General features: G+C 43.7%; 1 protein-coding gene across 1 annotated transcript in view; it reads right to left on the bottom strand.

Annotated features, from left to right (window-relative positions):
- TMEM132D (transmembrane protein 132D) overlaps positions 1 to 16,629 on the bottom strand; it is a 725,131-nt gene that overhangs the window by 229,671 nt on the left and 478,831 nt on the right. The gene's annotated exons all lie outside the window — the stretch shown is intronic.

The following is a 16,629-nucleotide window of genomic DNA, read 5'->3' as shown; positions in this document are numbered from 1 at the left end:
TGCTGTGGAGTCAATTCCAACGCATGGCGACCCCGTGTGTGTCAGAGTAGAACCGTGCTCCACGGGGTCTTCAGTGGCGGAGTTTTCAGAAGTAGATACCAGGGCTTCCTTTGAGGTGCCTCTGGCTGGGCTTGAACTGCCAACCTCCCAGTTAGCAGCCGAGCCTGTTGACCGCTTCCACCACCTAAGGACTCTTTCAGCTTCCCTAGGGTTGGCGTTTGTGGAAAGCGTGGGACTAGAAATTGGATTTCTTAGATGCCTTCTTCCCCACTCTCCACCTAGGAGGACTCTTTCCTGAGTTCGTGCCCAGAAATCTATGTGCTGCTCAGGCTTGATTTTCCAAAGCCACAGCTAGCTCAAATGGGGCACACAGAATGTTAGGGGGTCCACAGGTCATGTGCGTTTGTTACACAGTGGAGGTGAGACAGAATTAATGAGAAAGTGACCGTGAACAGGAGGGCCGGCCAGGGGACTCTGGCTCTCACAGCCATGGAGCAGGAGTGACTGGGACAACGATTCCTTTCAGGCATCTGGTTTCCCATAATACTCGCACCTGGAAAGGATCCCAAGCTAGGTTATGCAGAAGGCTGCTGCAGCTGTTTACGTAGTTTCGTTAACCAGCTACCTGTCATGCCTCTCCATAGCCAGCTCTTATATAAGGGCCCTCTGCCATGTGACGGGTGGAAGAAAGGCAGGTTTGCTGCCAGCCACTCCCCGAGGAGGAACAGGAGAACGTGGAGGGGAGAATGAGCAGAGAAGATGGCCAGGAGCGCCGCCTTCTACACTGCATGAGGTCAAAAAAAAAAAAAAGCACCTTCTATTTATCGGATCCGTCTGTAAAGATTCAAACTGCACATCTGTGCAAAACAACCCCTGGACCCTGACATGTAGGGGTACAAATTACAGGGTCAAACGTGTGCAAATTTCCTGGCAAAAGCTCAGAGATAAACGATCGGGCTTGCAGCAGCTTCCTTCTTGATAAAAGGAATGAGATGGGAAATTGTAACACCTGAGGTGACTGTCATAAAGGAGGGGGGACAAGGGATAAGGGAATGGGGCAGGGAGGGAGAGGATGGAGAAGAGGAGGAAGGACAGGAGGAGGGGGAGGAGAAGGAGAGGAAGGAGGTGGAAATGAGATTGGAAGAACTGCCAAAACAGCAAGCCCCAGTTATGGAGTTAACCTTCTGCTTAAGCCACCATCTGTCCAGTGAACAGGAGAAGCTGTCACGGGCGCTGAGCATCGACTGGGAGGAAATGGAAACTGGCCTTTCAGCCGTGCAGGACTCCTGGAAGGAGGAAGTTTAACTCTTTGGGAGCACTGGTCGTGGTTAGATTTGAAACAAGTTGCCTCTGCCGCATGGACTGTTCCCCCCACCACTTTTTCCTAAGCCACAGGGAGTTGGCATTCTGGAGTGCCTAACTGAGGCATTATTTGAAACCAGAGAAAACCTGGGGTGAGGATGCTACCCTCCCATTCACAGAGTCTACACGACAGGGTGTCCCTCCTTGAGCAGTGCTGGGCCTCACTTTCTATTTTTTAGTCACCAGAAAAGGGACATTTGTGGAACAGAATAAATGAAGTTGTGTTTGGGGCCACCAGAACATCCTCATGGACTAACCGCCCTTCTGTAATAGCGCGACCCCGCCCTCCATAGCTGTATCACGGTCTCCTCCTGGTTCCTTCTCTGTGCCTCACACTGGCCCAGAACGGGGCAACCCCTGCTTCCACATGCACACTGGACTTCCTTACCCCCACATCCCCATATCTCTGCTGACAGAGCTCACTCTATCGGGGATGCCTTCATAAACCACCCTATATGCTGAATTCTGCCCAACCTGCAAGACCCATCTATAACAACAACAACAAAAACATTCTGATAAATGCCCTCCTTGCTTCATCGAAGGTCATGCATTCAATAACCTCACATGGCCATTGCGTAAAGTTTGATTTCCCTGTCTACCTTAGACCCCCTCCCTGAATAAGGTGCACAAGAAACAAGGTCTCTCTTGAGTTCACTGCCCTTTCTGATGTTGTGATGAAAACACTCCAATTCTAAATCTGGAGGAGTGGGGAGAAGGGCACAGCAGCCTTCAGGAAGGTTGTGTATTTTGAAACTGTGTGCAAAACTCTGCATGTGTGCATTTTTTTTTTTTTTAATTCCCTGCATTTGTGTGGGATTCTCAATCATACTGCCACAGTTGGGCTGTGGATCAGGTTCCTGACAACGTCCTTTGTACACTCTGTACATGGCGATCCAGCTTTGGGGCATCTCCTCGGGAACGTCTTGGCGAATCCACGGAAATTTGAACCTTAATACCCTTTTGTAAATACTTAGCGCTTGAGAGCTTCTAGAACACTTGCATGTTTGTCAGGTTTTCATGTTCACCTGCAAAGCTAAGGACTGTACCTGCGCAATGTGCCCATTGGGGGTTAGACTGCAAGTGTCCTGGAAGGATGGGGTAGTGTTTATCTTGCTCCAAGGTGCACCTTGCATAGAATATACACCTGGTATGAATCAGAACCGGGTCTACTGTATTAGAGAGACACATACAGCGGGCTAAGTAAACGTTCATGTAACGTGTCTGGTTACAGCAGCGGTTCTCACCCTTGCCTATGCCTTAGAATTTCCTGGGTGCCCGGAAGCCAACCCAGCAGAGTTTGATTGTTCCTGAATAGATCCAGGCATCTGTTTTCCTCCGTCCCCCTCCCTCCTTCTTTCCTTTCTCCTTCCTCCCCTTTTTCCCTTCTTCCTTCCCTCCTCTCTTTCCCTCCCTTCTTTCCTTCCTTCCTTTCTTATTCTCATGTCAGCCAGAATAGTGAACAACTGATTTGAAGGTGTATAAAAGTTCAATTATGTGGATATCGGTGACTTTGAGAGTATTCTGTATATAATAAAAACCCCATTACCACTGAGTTGGTTCCAATTCATAGCGACCCTATAGGACAGAGTAGAACTGCCCCATAGGGTTTCCAAGGAGCAGCTGGTGGATTTGAACTGCTGCCCTTTTGGTTAGCAGCTGTAACTCTTAACTGCTGCGCCAACAGGCCTCCTCTACACACAAGAGTGTGAGAAATAAAATTTACTGGTAAGTTAGTACATTTGGAAGACATGGTTGGTAAAATCTGTGAATACTCATGTGAACCAAGGAGAGGAAACATGCAGCATTCTGGATGTCCATGACAACGAGTGTGAGGAAGGACGAGAATAGAGTTCGAACCATGGGGGCACAGGGTCTGGACAAACTTCATCTGCTCGGACATCACTTCTGGTCACCCTACATATAGCCCCACCTAGCAACCTCCCTCCCCTCCTTGGCAGGTGAGTCAAATAGACAGCAGTGAGTTTGGAACAACCACACTTGACTTGAGAGATCCTTCTAGAAGGCAGCATTGCTGTTGAGTTTGGGCAGGCTTTGCATGGAGGACAGAGTGTGGTCAGGCAGCAGAGCCAACATGGCACCCTAGACAGATGCTCCATGACATCCCGGTGCAGCAGAGACCCAAAAAAATAAGTAAAACAGATACAGGTATCAGTCCTGGAACCCTGAGCATCAAATGAAGGGATGAAGAACTAGATCAAACACTGAAGGAAGAAGACAGAAAACAGAGAACGACGAGAGATATGGAGTGGAGGTACCCTGCCAACTAACACGGCACAGCGTCACCATCTTGGAGCACAGCTAGAAACTACCCTGGACAGGGAGTACGGGAAGCCAACTTCATGGAACTCCCAACAGGACATAGAGCACCCGGTAACCTGAGAAACATGCTTTCCCACACCTCACCCTTCTGGTGAGCTGAAGCAAGAACCACCCTATCCCAAAAGCCCCCACCGTGGGAGTCAACAGTACGAGCCCTCCTATCCCCCAGGCCCAACCCACTCCCTCCCACGTGTGGCCTTTCTTAATATTTTTTTTCCTCTTTCTTCCTCCCACCTAGCCCCATATACCATCTCCTCCCTCTTACCACTGGCTGCCACCACACCACCGTGGCTAGAGAGCCAATGGTCTGCTGTCGCTTCACGTCTACCCCACCCCCACCCACAGGCTCCCACCATGACATATTTTTTCTTTTTTCCCCTTTCTTCCTTTTCTTTCTCCCTGCCACCTAACCCCATAAGCCACCTCCTTCCCTTCCCACCAGCCCTCGAGTCTTCCAGCCCCCATTCACTGATCCCCACTGCGTCACCAGTTTTTTTTCTCTTCCTTTTCTTTCTTCCTCCCACTTAGTCCCATATGCCACCTCCCCCTGGACCCTGCCACACCACCTTGGCTAGAGAGCCACCAGCTTACTGCTTCCCTGGGTGAGCTGTGCCTCCACCCACCAGCTCCCCATATACCACCTACCCCCCACCCCACCGGCCCTCTGGTACACCTCACCCCAACCCAAAGGCTACCCTTTTTTTCTTATTTTTTCTTTCTCTTTTCTTCCTCCCTCTCACTTGGCTCCATACACCACCTCCCCACCTTCCCACTGGCCCCTATCACGCCACCATGGCTAGAGTGTCCCTGGTGCTCAGACCTGCCGTTGCACTGGGACTACACTGGCCCTCCCCTCCCACCACTTGACCAGCTGTTGAACAGTGGGAAACGAGCTAATACCACAACTCATCAAACACACCCATCCATCTGGCGAGGGGTTGTGAACACTCCCACACCACTGAACCAACATCAAGAGGCAGACAGCACCTGCCCAGTCTGCCCTCAGCCACCTCATGAAAACAGTGAACAAGGAGCCAGGCTCACCATTCCTGCTGCTTCCCTGTCCACCCAGGTAAGGTGGTGAAAGCTATCATACCCACAGACAAACAAGCAGCAAAGCATGCCCGGCCTGCCCGCCCTGACATATCAAAACAAAACAAAAAAGCAGGACTAAACAAATGAACACACAATCCATAAATAAAGAAAATAATACCTTATTGTCTCAGAGGCAGCAGACAATACCAAAATACACACAAAAGCAGGACAAGATAGTTCCAGCAAGTGAGCAAAATGGAGAATCAGATAATCTTTCTGTATAAGAAAAGGCAGTGGAGCTACCTGATATGGAATTCAAAAGACTAATATTTAAGGTTTTCCAAGAAATTAGGAAAGACATCAAGGAAAACACAGACAAAAGCAAGGGAAAAATAAGACAAAATCATGGAAAACACAGACAAAACCAATAAAAATATAACCAAAATCAAAGAATACACAGACAAAGCAATAATACAAGAACAAAACCTCGAAATAAATAAATAATTAGAAATCATACAAAAAGAGCAACTAGAAATCCAAAAGATAAACAGGAAACGGACAACTCAACAGAAGGTTTTAGGAGCAAATTTGAAACAATGGAAGATAAAATCGATGGGATTGAAGACAAATCCAGGGACGCCACTTTGTTTGAGGAAAAATCAGAGAAAAGAATGAAGAAAAATGAAGAAAATCTACCAATTATGTGGGACACAATCAAGAGCAAAAATTTGCATGTGATCAGAGTTCTTGAACAGTGGGAGAAAATGGAAAACACAGAGAACACTGTTGAAGATTTGCTGGCAGAAAACTCCCCAAATATTATGAAGAACAAAAACTGATCATCCAAGAAGCTCGAAGAACCCCATATAGGATTGTCTTAGTCATCTAGTGCTGCTATAATAGAAATACCACAAGTTGATGGCTTTAACAAAGAGAAATTTATTTCTTCACAGTATTTAAAGGAGGCTAAAAGTCCAAATTCAAGGCGTCACCTCCAGGAGAAGGCTTTCTCTCTCTGTCGGCTCTGGAAGAAGGTCCTTGTCCTCAGTCTTCCCATGGTCGAGGAGCTTCTCAGGCACAGGGACCTCGGATCCAAAGGACGCCCTCTGCTCCTGGCGCTGCTTTCTTGGTGGTATGAGGTCCCCAACTCTCTGCTTACTTCCCTTTCCTTTTATCTCTTGAGAGATAAAAAGGTGGTGCAGGCCACACCCCAGGGAAACTTCTTTTACCTTGGATCAGGAAGGTGACCTGAGTGAGGATGGTGTTACGATTCCACCCTAATCCTCTCAAAATAAAATTACAATCACAAAATGGAGAACAACCACATGATACTGGGAATCATGGCCTAATCAAGTTGATACACACATTTTTGGGGGGATATAATTCAATCCATGACAAGGATAGACCCCAAAAGAAAGTCACAAAGATATATCATAATCACACTTGCCAAAACCAAAGTCAAAGAATCCTGAGATCAGCTCGGGAAAAATACAAATTCACTTAAAAAAGGGAAACAGTAAAATTTAATTCTGATTACTCAGCAGAAACTATGTAGGCAAGAAGGCAATAGAATGACATACATAAAACCTTGAAAGAAAAAACTGCCAGCCAAGAATAATATATCCTGCAAAACTCTCCCTCAAATACGATGGCAAAACTAGGACATTTCCACATAAGCAGAAATTAAGGGAATTCTAAAAACACCAAACCAAACTTACAAGAAATACTAAAGGAAGTCCTTCGGTTAGAAAACAAACAACATCAAACAATAACTGCAGTCTAGGACAAAGGACAGCATCAGCTAGATATCTATATAGGTAAAGAACTCTCAGTAATAAAATAAAGCTAGAAGAGTTAAAACAGGGAAACAGAGATGTAATCTCCAAATGACAGCAACATCAATAACAAAATAATAAAAGAGGGAATAAATGGTGTAAGTACAGAACTTTCAAATGGAGAAGGAGTCAAGGTGATATCAAGTAACAAAACACCGGTTCAAATGTAGGAAGATAAAGGTAAATTTCAAGGTAACCACAAAAATAGTTAACAAGCCTATTCATCAAAATAAAAAAAGAAGAAAAACATGAAGACATAGTAAACACAAAATCTATAATAATGAAAGAAGAGAAAACCCAGAAACAGAAGAAACTCAGCAAAGGAAAGTAAGAGGAACAAAGAAAATGTCAGCACCACACATACACAAAAAGCACGACAATGTGACAGCAAGAAACTCATATCTGTCGATAATCACACTGAATGTAAACGGCTTGAATGCACCAGTAAAGAGACAGAGCTTGGCAGAATGGATAAGAAAACAAAACCTATCAATATACTGTCTACAAGAAACACACCTGAGACACAAAGACACAAATAAATTTAAAATCAAAGGATAGAAAAAAATATATATCATGCAAACAATAACCAAAAAAAGAGCAGGAGTGGCAATACTAATCTCAGATAAAATAGACTTTAATCCAAAAACCAACCATAAAAGGCAAGGAAGGATATTATATAATGATTAAAGGGACAACCCACCCAGGAGACATAACCCTTATAAATATTTATGCACCCAACAACAGGGCTCCAAAATACATAAAACAAACTCTAACAGCACTGAAAAGAGAAATAAGACAGTTCCACAATAACAGTAGGAGACTTCAAGCCACCACTCTCAGTAAAGGACAGAACATCTAGAAAGAAACTCAACAAAGATACAGAAGATCTAAAGGCCAAAATCAACCAACTTGACCTCATAGACATATATAGAACACTCCACCAAACAGCAGCAAAGTATACATTCTTTTCCAATGCACGTGGAATGTTCTCCACAATAGACCACATTTTAGGCTACAAAGCAATCCTCCATAAAATCAAAAACATCGAAATAATACAAAGCATTCTCTCTGATCACAATACCATAAAAGTAGAAATCAATAACAGGAAGAGGAAGGGGAAAAAAGTCAAATGCAAGGAAAGTAAAAACTTAAGAGCAACTGAGTAACAGAAGAAATCAAAGAGGGAATAAAAAATTCCTAGAATCAAATAGAATGAAAACACAGCAAAAGCAGTGCTCAGAGGTCAAGTTATAGCAATAAAAGCACACATTTAAAAAGAACAAACCAAAATCAAAATGTTAGACCTATAACTTGAACAAATACAAAGAGAACAGCAAAAGAAGCCCATAGGCATCAGAAGAAAGGAAATAATAATGACTAGAGCAGAAATAAATGAAACAGAGAACAGAAAAGCAACGGAAAAATCAACAAGACTAAAAGTTGGTTTTTTGAAAAAAATCAACAAAATCAACAAACCACTGACCAAACTGACAAAAGAAAAACAGGAGAGGAAGCTAATAACCCAAATAAGAAATGAGATGGGGAATTTTACAACTGAAATGAAAAAAGGATAACAGAATACTACAAAAAATCGTTCTCCAACAAATTAGAGAGCCTAGAGGAAATGGACAAATTTCTAGAAATATATTACCTACCTAAACTAACACACACTGAGATAGAAACTCCGAACAGACCCCTAACAAGAGAAGAGATTGAAGAGGCAATAAATAACGCCCCCTCAAAAAAAAAAAAGCCCTGGCCCCGAAGGCTTCACTGGAGAATTCTAACAACATTCACAGAAGAGCTCATACCAGTACTACTCAAACCGTTTCAGAGAACAGAAAAGGAAGGAATCCTCCTGAATTCATTCTATGAAGCCAGCATAACCCTGATACCAAAGCCATGCAAAGACACTACCAAAAAAAAGAGAGAAAATTACAGACAAATATCTCTCATGAATATAGATGCAAAAATTCTCAACAAAATTCGAGCCAACAGAATTCAGCATCATGGCTCAGTGATTAAAGCAACCAACGGCTAACCAAAGGTCGGTGGTTTGAAATCACCAGCTGCTCCACAGGAGAAAGATATGGCAGTCTGCTTCTGTGGAGATGTACAGCCTTGGAAACGCTAGGAGATCACTATGAGTCAGAAACAACCTGATAGCAGTAAGTTTTTTTTTTTTTTTTGGTTATACAAGGATGGTTCAACATTAGAAAATCAATCAATGTAATCTACCATATAAACAGCACAAAAGAAAAGAATCACACAATCATCTCAATTGAAGCAGAAGAGGCATTTGATGAAGTCCAACACCCATTCCTGATAAAAAAAACTCTCAATAAAATAGGAATAGAAGGGAAATTCCTCAACATAATGAAGGGCATCTGTACAACCAACAGCCAACATCATTCTCAATGGAGAGAGGCTGAAAACATTCCCCCTGAAAACAGGAACAAGAAAAGGATGCCCGTGATCACCACTCATATTTAACATTGTGTTGGAAGTCCTAGCTAGAATAATAAGGCAAGAAAAAGAAATAAAGGGCATACAAATTGGAAAGGAAGAAGTAAAACTATTCCTATTCACAGATGATATGATCCTATACATACAGAACCCCAAAGATTCTACAAGAAAACTACTGGAACTAATAGATTCAGCAGAGTAGCAGAATGGAAACTCAGTATACAAAAATCATTTGGATTTCTATACACTGACAAAGACAACTTCAAGAAGGAAATCAGGAAAACAATACCATTTATAATAGCCCCTAAAAAAGATAAAATATGTAGGAATAAATTTAACCAGGAAAGTAAAAGATCTATACAAAGAAAACTACAAACCACTACTGCAAGAGGCCAAAGGAGGCCTACATAACTGGAAAAACATACCATGCTCATGGACAGGAAGACTCAACATGGTGAAAATGTCAATTCCACCCAAAGCAATCTACAAATATAATGCAATCCTGATCCAAATACCAAAAGCATTCTTAACAAGATGGAAAAACTAATCCTTAACTTTATATGGAAAAGAAAGAGACCCCAGATAAGCACAGCATTATTAGAAAAAAAGAACAAAGTAGGAGACCTCAAACTACCTGGTCTCAGAACCTACTATATAGTCACAGTAGTCAAAACAGCCTGGTACTGGTACTACGACAGACATATAGACCACTGGAACAAAATTGAGAACTCAGATGTAAATCCATCTACCTATGGTCAGCTGGAAACCATATGGGGCGGTTCTACTCTGTCCTATAGGGTCACTATGGGTCAGAATCAACTTGAGCATAACCGGTGTTTTTTTTTTTTTTATCGTCAGCTGATCTTCCACAATGGGCTAAAGTCCATTAAATGGGAAAAAGACAGTCTCTTTAACAAATGGTGCCGGCAAAACTGGATGTCCATCTGCAAAAAAATGAAACAGGACTCATACCTCACACCACGCACAAAAACTAACTCAAAATGGGTCAAAGATGTAAATATAAAACCTAAAATGATAAAGATCGTGGAAGAAAAAATAAGTACAACACTAGGGGCCCTAATACATGGCTCAAATACAATACAAACCATAACTAATGATGCGCAAACACCAGAAGACAAACTAGGTAACTGGGAGCTCCTAAAAATTAAATGCTTCCATTCAACAAAAGACTTCACTAAAAGAGTAAAAAGAGAACCTACAGACTGGGAACAATATTTTGGCTAATCTCTAAAATCTATATAATACTTCAACACCTCAAAACAAAAAGACAAATAATCCAATTAAAAAATGGGCAAAGGGCAAAGAATATGAACAGACACTTCACCAAAGAAGACATTCAGGCAGCTAATAGACACATGAGGAAATGCTTGTGATCATGAGCCATTAGAGAAATGCAAACCAAAATTACAGTAAGATACCATCCCACCCCAACATTACTGGCACTAATCAAAAAACCAAAATAACAAATGTTGGAGAGGTTGGGGGGAGATTGGAACTCCTACGCACCACCATTGGGAATGTAAAATGGTACAACCACTATGGAAAACAATATGGTGTCTCCTTAAAAAGTTAGAAATAGAAATACCATATGATCCAGCAATCCCACTTCTAGGAATATATCCTAGAGAAATAAGAGCTGTCCTACGAATAGACATGTGCACACCCATGTTCACTGCAGCACTGCTCACAGTAGCAAAAAGATGGAAACAACCTAAGTGCCCATCAACAGATGAATGGATAAACAAATTACGTCACATACATACAATGGAATACTACTCAACAATAAAGAACAAGAATGAATCTGTGAAACATCTCATAACATGGATGAATCTGGAGGGCATTATGCTGAGTGAAACAAGTCAATCACAAAAGGACAAATAATGTATGAGACCACTACTGTAAAAACTCAAGAAAAGGCTTACACATAGAAAAAACAATCTTTGATGGTTACCAGAGAGGGGAACGATGGGGAGGGGAAATCACTAACTAGATAGTAGACAAGTGTAAACTCTGGTGAAGGGAAAGACAACATACAATACAGGGAACTCAGCACAACTTAACCAGTGCAAGTCACAGAAGCTTCCTAGATACATACAAACGCCTTGAAGGACCAAGTTACGGGGGCTGAAGGCTGTGGGGACCATGGTCTCGGCAGACATCCAGGTCAATTGGCATAACATAGTTCATAAGGAAAATGTTCTACATCCTACTTTGGCAAACAGCATGTGGGGTCTTAAAAGCTTTTGAGGGGCCATCTAAGATGCATCTATTGGTCTCATCCCATCCAGAGCAAAGGAGAATGAAGAAAACCAAAGACACAAGGAAAACATTAGTCCAAAGGACTAACGGATCACAGGAACCACAGCCTCCACCAACCTCAGCCCAGAAAAACTAGATGGTACCTGGCTACCACCACCAACCGCTGTGACGAGGATGACAATAGAGGGTCCCAGGCAGAGCAGGAGAAAATTGTAGAATAAAATTCAAATTCATGAAAAAAATCAGACTTACAGGTCTAACAGAGACTGGAAGAACCCCCAAGACAATGTTCCCCGGACAGCCTGCTAATTCAGAACTGAAGCCACTCCCAAAGTCCAGCTTTCAGACAAACATCACACAGCCTATAAAGAAAGAACAATACACTGAGGACCGTGCTTCTTAGTTCAATCCTGTGTACAAGACCAAATGGGCAACACCTGCTCCAAGCAAAGACGAGACGGCTGCAGGGACCGGAAAACTCAACGAATGGACACAGAGAACCTGGGGTGGAAAGGGAAAGGGGGGAGTGCTGACCCAATGCAGGGATTGCAACCAATGTCACAAAAGTATGTGTATATAAATTTTTTAATGAGAGACAAATTTGCACTGTAAACTTTCACCTAAAGCACAATAAAATTTTTAAAAAATCACCTATATCACCCCCAAAAAAGAGAAAAAGAAACAAACCCGTTGCCATCAAGTGATTGTAACTCATAGCAACCCTATAGGACAGAGTAGAACTGCGCCATAGGGTTTCCAAGGAGCACCTCGTGGATTCGAACTGCTGACCTTTTGGTTAGCAACTGTAGCTCTTAACCACTACGCCACCAGGGTTTCCGGTATCACCCAAAGAGGGGAAGAAAAAAAGAATCAGACATTTCCTTGCAACATAATGTCCCTTGGAACTATGATTGTCCTATTATCAATAGGAGCACAATCTCAGTTATTTAACTTCAGAACTGGCACGTGGCGTTCTGGAATTCCTGTATAGGAGGGCGTTAGAGAGACCAGGTCAATGACACTGGAGGGAAGATGACCATGGCTAGGAAATTATTTTCAAAGCTTTGCATAGCAACACTTTTTATATTAATTTTAAAGAAATTAAAAAAATAAAATCTTAAAAAGCCACATATGCATATGCTTGAAAGCATCCTGGCCGTGGGCCTGCCTGCAGTTCCAGCTCCTCCCACTGGTGTGGTTGCTGCCAGCGTGAATACACCAAGAACCCTTCTTGTCCCCCCTCTCTTGCTTGCTGCCAGGCGTTGTCTGGAAGTCAACTAGGAGGGAAGCAGAGGAGGGAACTTAGCGCTGATGTCTGCCTCAAATACCCACTGACTGACTGACTCCCTGTGTACACTGGGGGTTGTCCTTCAGGGGTCCTGGCATTGGAAATATCAACTGGAAGCACTGCCACCAGTATTTCAAATACCAGCAGGGTCACCCATGGTAGACAGGTGTCAGTGGATCTTCTAAACTAAGACAGACGAAGAAGGAAGGGCCGGCAATCTGTTCTGAAAACTGGCCAATGGAATCGCCATGGAGCACAGAACATTGTCTGAGACTTTGACGGGCTTACTTTGGACGCATCATCAGGAAAGACCAATCGCTAGAAAAGCACATCATGTTTGGTAAAGCAGAGGGTCAGCGAAGAGGAGGGAGCCGCTCAATGAGACAGACTGACACGATAGCAACAACAATGGGCTCAAACATACCAGGAACCATGAAGACGGTACAAGACTGGGCGATGCATTGTTCTGTTGTACATGGACTTACATGAATTGGAGGCAACTTCCCAGCAACTGAAAACAACAACAACAACAATACATGTCTTATCTCATTTAATCTTCACAGTAATCCAATAAATACTACAAATTTCAGTTTATAAATGAAAAGCCTATGCTCAAAGAAGTAAATGCTTGTCCAGGGTCACCCAGATAATAAGAGCGGGAGCCAGGAGGTTTGACTGACGTGGAAACTCAGGCATTAGATGTGAAATCCAGCCATTCATTTGCAGGCATGAAATCATCTAGATTTGGTCTATTAGCATTAGAACAATTTAGAGCCAAGTATTTCAGGTGTAAGTCAGTGTGTCTTAAAGCTACCTGTGTTTTTTCCAGGTTAGGAAGCCCACATATTAAGCTAGGCCCTTGAAAAACATGCCAACTATCAAACTTCACCCTGCAACCACCCACGCGGGCAACTGCTTTCCAACGCCTGCATGACTGTTGCGGATGAGGTGGTGGGGTGGGTGGGGGACGCAGAGAGTGAAATTCCAACTCTGGTTTGTTCAGATGGCATTCTAAAACACAAAATGGTTAAAATTTCTGGGAGCAATTGTAAAGCCAGAGATAAGAGCTAATCTGGTATCTGAATGACACTGTCCTTGGAACATAGTTTGAAAAACATTGGAAACAATTCAGGACACTTTCTAAAGGTGAGTTAAACAAGAGATGTTTAGTATTGGGTGGTAAATTATATAGGGGGCAGCGGTGGTTCCGTGGTAGAACTCTCCCGTTCCATGAGGGGGACCTGGGTTCAATTCCCAGCCAGTGTGCCCCATGCACAGCTACTACCTGTCTGTCAGTGGAGGCTTGCGTGTTGCTATGATGCGGAGCAGGTTTCAGCAGGGCTGCCAGACTAAGACGGACCAGGAAGAAAGGCCTGTGATCTACTTCTGAAAATCAGCCAGTGAAAACCCAATGGATTGCAACGGTCCGATCCACAACTGATCATGGGGGTGGCGCAGGACGGGCAGCATTTGGCTTCATTGTGCGTGGGGTCGCCATGAGTCGGGAGCAGACTGGATGGCAGCTATCAACAACAGAAAACTAGAGTGCATGTTGTTGGTTCTCCACCCAGTTTCCTTGTGCCCGTTCTTCTTTTCCACGTGTCCTACCCCTGCCTTCCGAGTGCTCTGTTTCTGAAAATCTGCACCTCTAACTTTCCTGAACGGCCTTCCTGGGCTCCTGGAGCTGCTTTGCTCACAGGTACAGAGCTAAACGTGCCTCAGAGTGTGTCCCTTCTGGGCGGCCCTTTGGCAAAGCCTGATGGCGCAGGAGACTGAAAGCTCACGTTGAGGCAGAGTGGGGGCACTGCGTGCACTCCAGAGTCCCCCCACCGTCCGATCAGGCTGAAGTTCCCCTCTAGGTAACTTCACCACATTGTACCCTTGCTGGCTTCTTCTCCCCGCCCCCCAACCCCATCCTGTTTCCTTGTCTCAGGATCTGCTTCTGCGGAACCTGAAGAATTTTTAAAACAGGAGGAGGATGCCAAAGATGATTGGCAAATGCTACATGAAAGAATCAGAAATGAAAGGATAATGCTGAGCGCGTGAAGGGGCGAAGGGGAGAATCACTGCAGGTACCAGCACGGTGATCTCCACTGCGGAGCACGCTGCAGGCTCAGGCAATATTTGTCATGACGGCATTCTGGAAACATGCCTGAGACATGGATGTGGGCTCCCAATGTCCTCCTTTCCCTCCCCTCCTTCACTCTGCATTTTCAAGATTAAAATAAAGACATTACTCAAGGAAACCATTTCTTCTTGGACATTGTCACAGTATTGAAGTTTTCCATTACTGACATCTTTTTTCTCTAACTTTTCATTAGCATATTCAGTATAAAAACCTTTCATTATGAAGTAAAATTTGCAAAATCCTTTAACGTATGTACTTTAAAATGAAATTTTTGTCACCACAAACTTGTCTTCTCGTGTCCTCTATTTCTACCTCATAATACTCTGAGGTCTGGTGACCAGAGTCATTCTGGAAAAGAAAAACGGGAGTTGTAGTTTGAACCAAGTCATGCGGCACTTCTTCCTTTTACCCCAGGCTTCACTGCTCTCCACCCCAATGTTTTCTTCCTTCCTTCGTTCATTCAAGTGATATCTCTGGAATTCACAGGATTTGCCATGTACTACAATAGTGATAATTCAAAAGCTGCTGCAGCAGTACATCAAAAGGAAACTGTGAGAAATTCAAGCTGGATTCAGAAGAGGACGTGGACCCAGGGATTTCATTACTGATGTCAGATGGATCCTGTGTGGTTTAAAGTCAGGAAAGCTGTGCGTCAGGGTTGCATCCTTTCACCGTACTTATTCAATCTGTATACCAAGCAAATAATCTGAGAATCTGGACTATATGAAGAAGAACTTGGCTTCAGGACTGGAGGAAGACTCATTAACAACCTGCAATATGCAGATGACACAACCTTGCTTGCTGAAAGTGGAAAGGGCTTGAACCACTTACTGATGAAGACAGGTAAGAGCAGAAGTATCAGGTGGGAAAACAGCCTACTGGGAGGAGCTGGGGATAGTCAGTGAGGTGAGGGAAGGTTTCCCCGAGGAAGCCAGGCGTGGGCTGTGATGTTTAGGAAGGATGAAGAGGAATGCAAAGAGGAGAAGGAAGAGGGTCCCAGGCAGACGGAACCGCATGTGCAAATGTCCTGTGGTTGGAGGGAAAGAGACAGGTTGTAGACAGTGAAAGAGACTGATGCAGCCAGAGCATCCCATGTGCTTGAGAATTCAGCACGAGGTGCAGCTGAGGGTCAGGGTGGGGACCGCAAGTTGCTGTCACCCACATGGAGCGTTTGTCTTTACCATGGTTGGCAAACTGGGCAGTGGGACAAAATTGACCCATGGCTTGTTTTTGCACAGTCCCTGAGCTAACAACATTTTCACACCTGTAAAGGGTTGTTAAAAAAATAATGTAACATAGAAAGTATATGTCCCACAAAGCCTACCGTATTTACTGTCTCGCCTTTACAGAAAATAGTTTGCCAACCCCTGGTTTTTATCTTAACGTAAATGGGAAATCATCAAACCTTTCAATAACAATAGAGTAGCATCCGTCTCCGTATGTGAATGTCCAGGGACATCTTCACTAGAAGACACCACGAAGTGCACAAGTACTGAGAGTGAACGAGCAGAGAGACCGACACTAGAACAAAGACCATTACTGGGATAAGTGTAAATAAACAGACTTATTTGTCTAAGCCAAAACCAAACCAAACCCAGTGCCATCGAGTCGATTCCGACTCATAGTGACCCTGTAGGACAGAGTAGAGCTGCCCCATAGAGTTTCCAAGGAGCGCCTGGAGGATTCGAACTGCCGACCCTTTGGGTAGCAGCCGTAGCACTTAACCACTACGCCACCAGGGTTTCCACTTATTTGTCTAGGGGAGTAGAAATTACAAAATGACCTTAATTGAAATAGGAACAGTAGCCAAGGCAAATTATAGACTGTCACGGGGGGAGAGGGGAAAAAGAAAAGGAAAATGTGAGGTTTCTCGGGGATGAGTTATGGGCCTTCAA

The sequence above is a fragment of the Elephas maximus genome, chromosome 22 (genome assembly GCF_024166365.1).
Source record: "Elephas maximus indicus isolate mEleMax1 chromosome 22, mEleMax1 primary haplotype, whole genome shotgun sequence".
NCBI lineage: Eukaryota > Metazoa > Chordata > Mammalia > Proboscidea > Elephantidae > Elephas > Elephas maximus.
The sequence above is the reverse complement of the archived record's forward strand: the minus strand, read 5'-3'. Positions and strand labels throughout refer to the sequence as shown.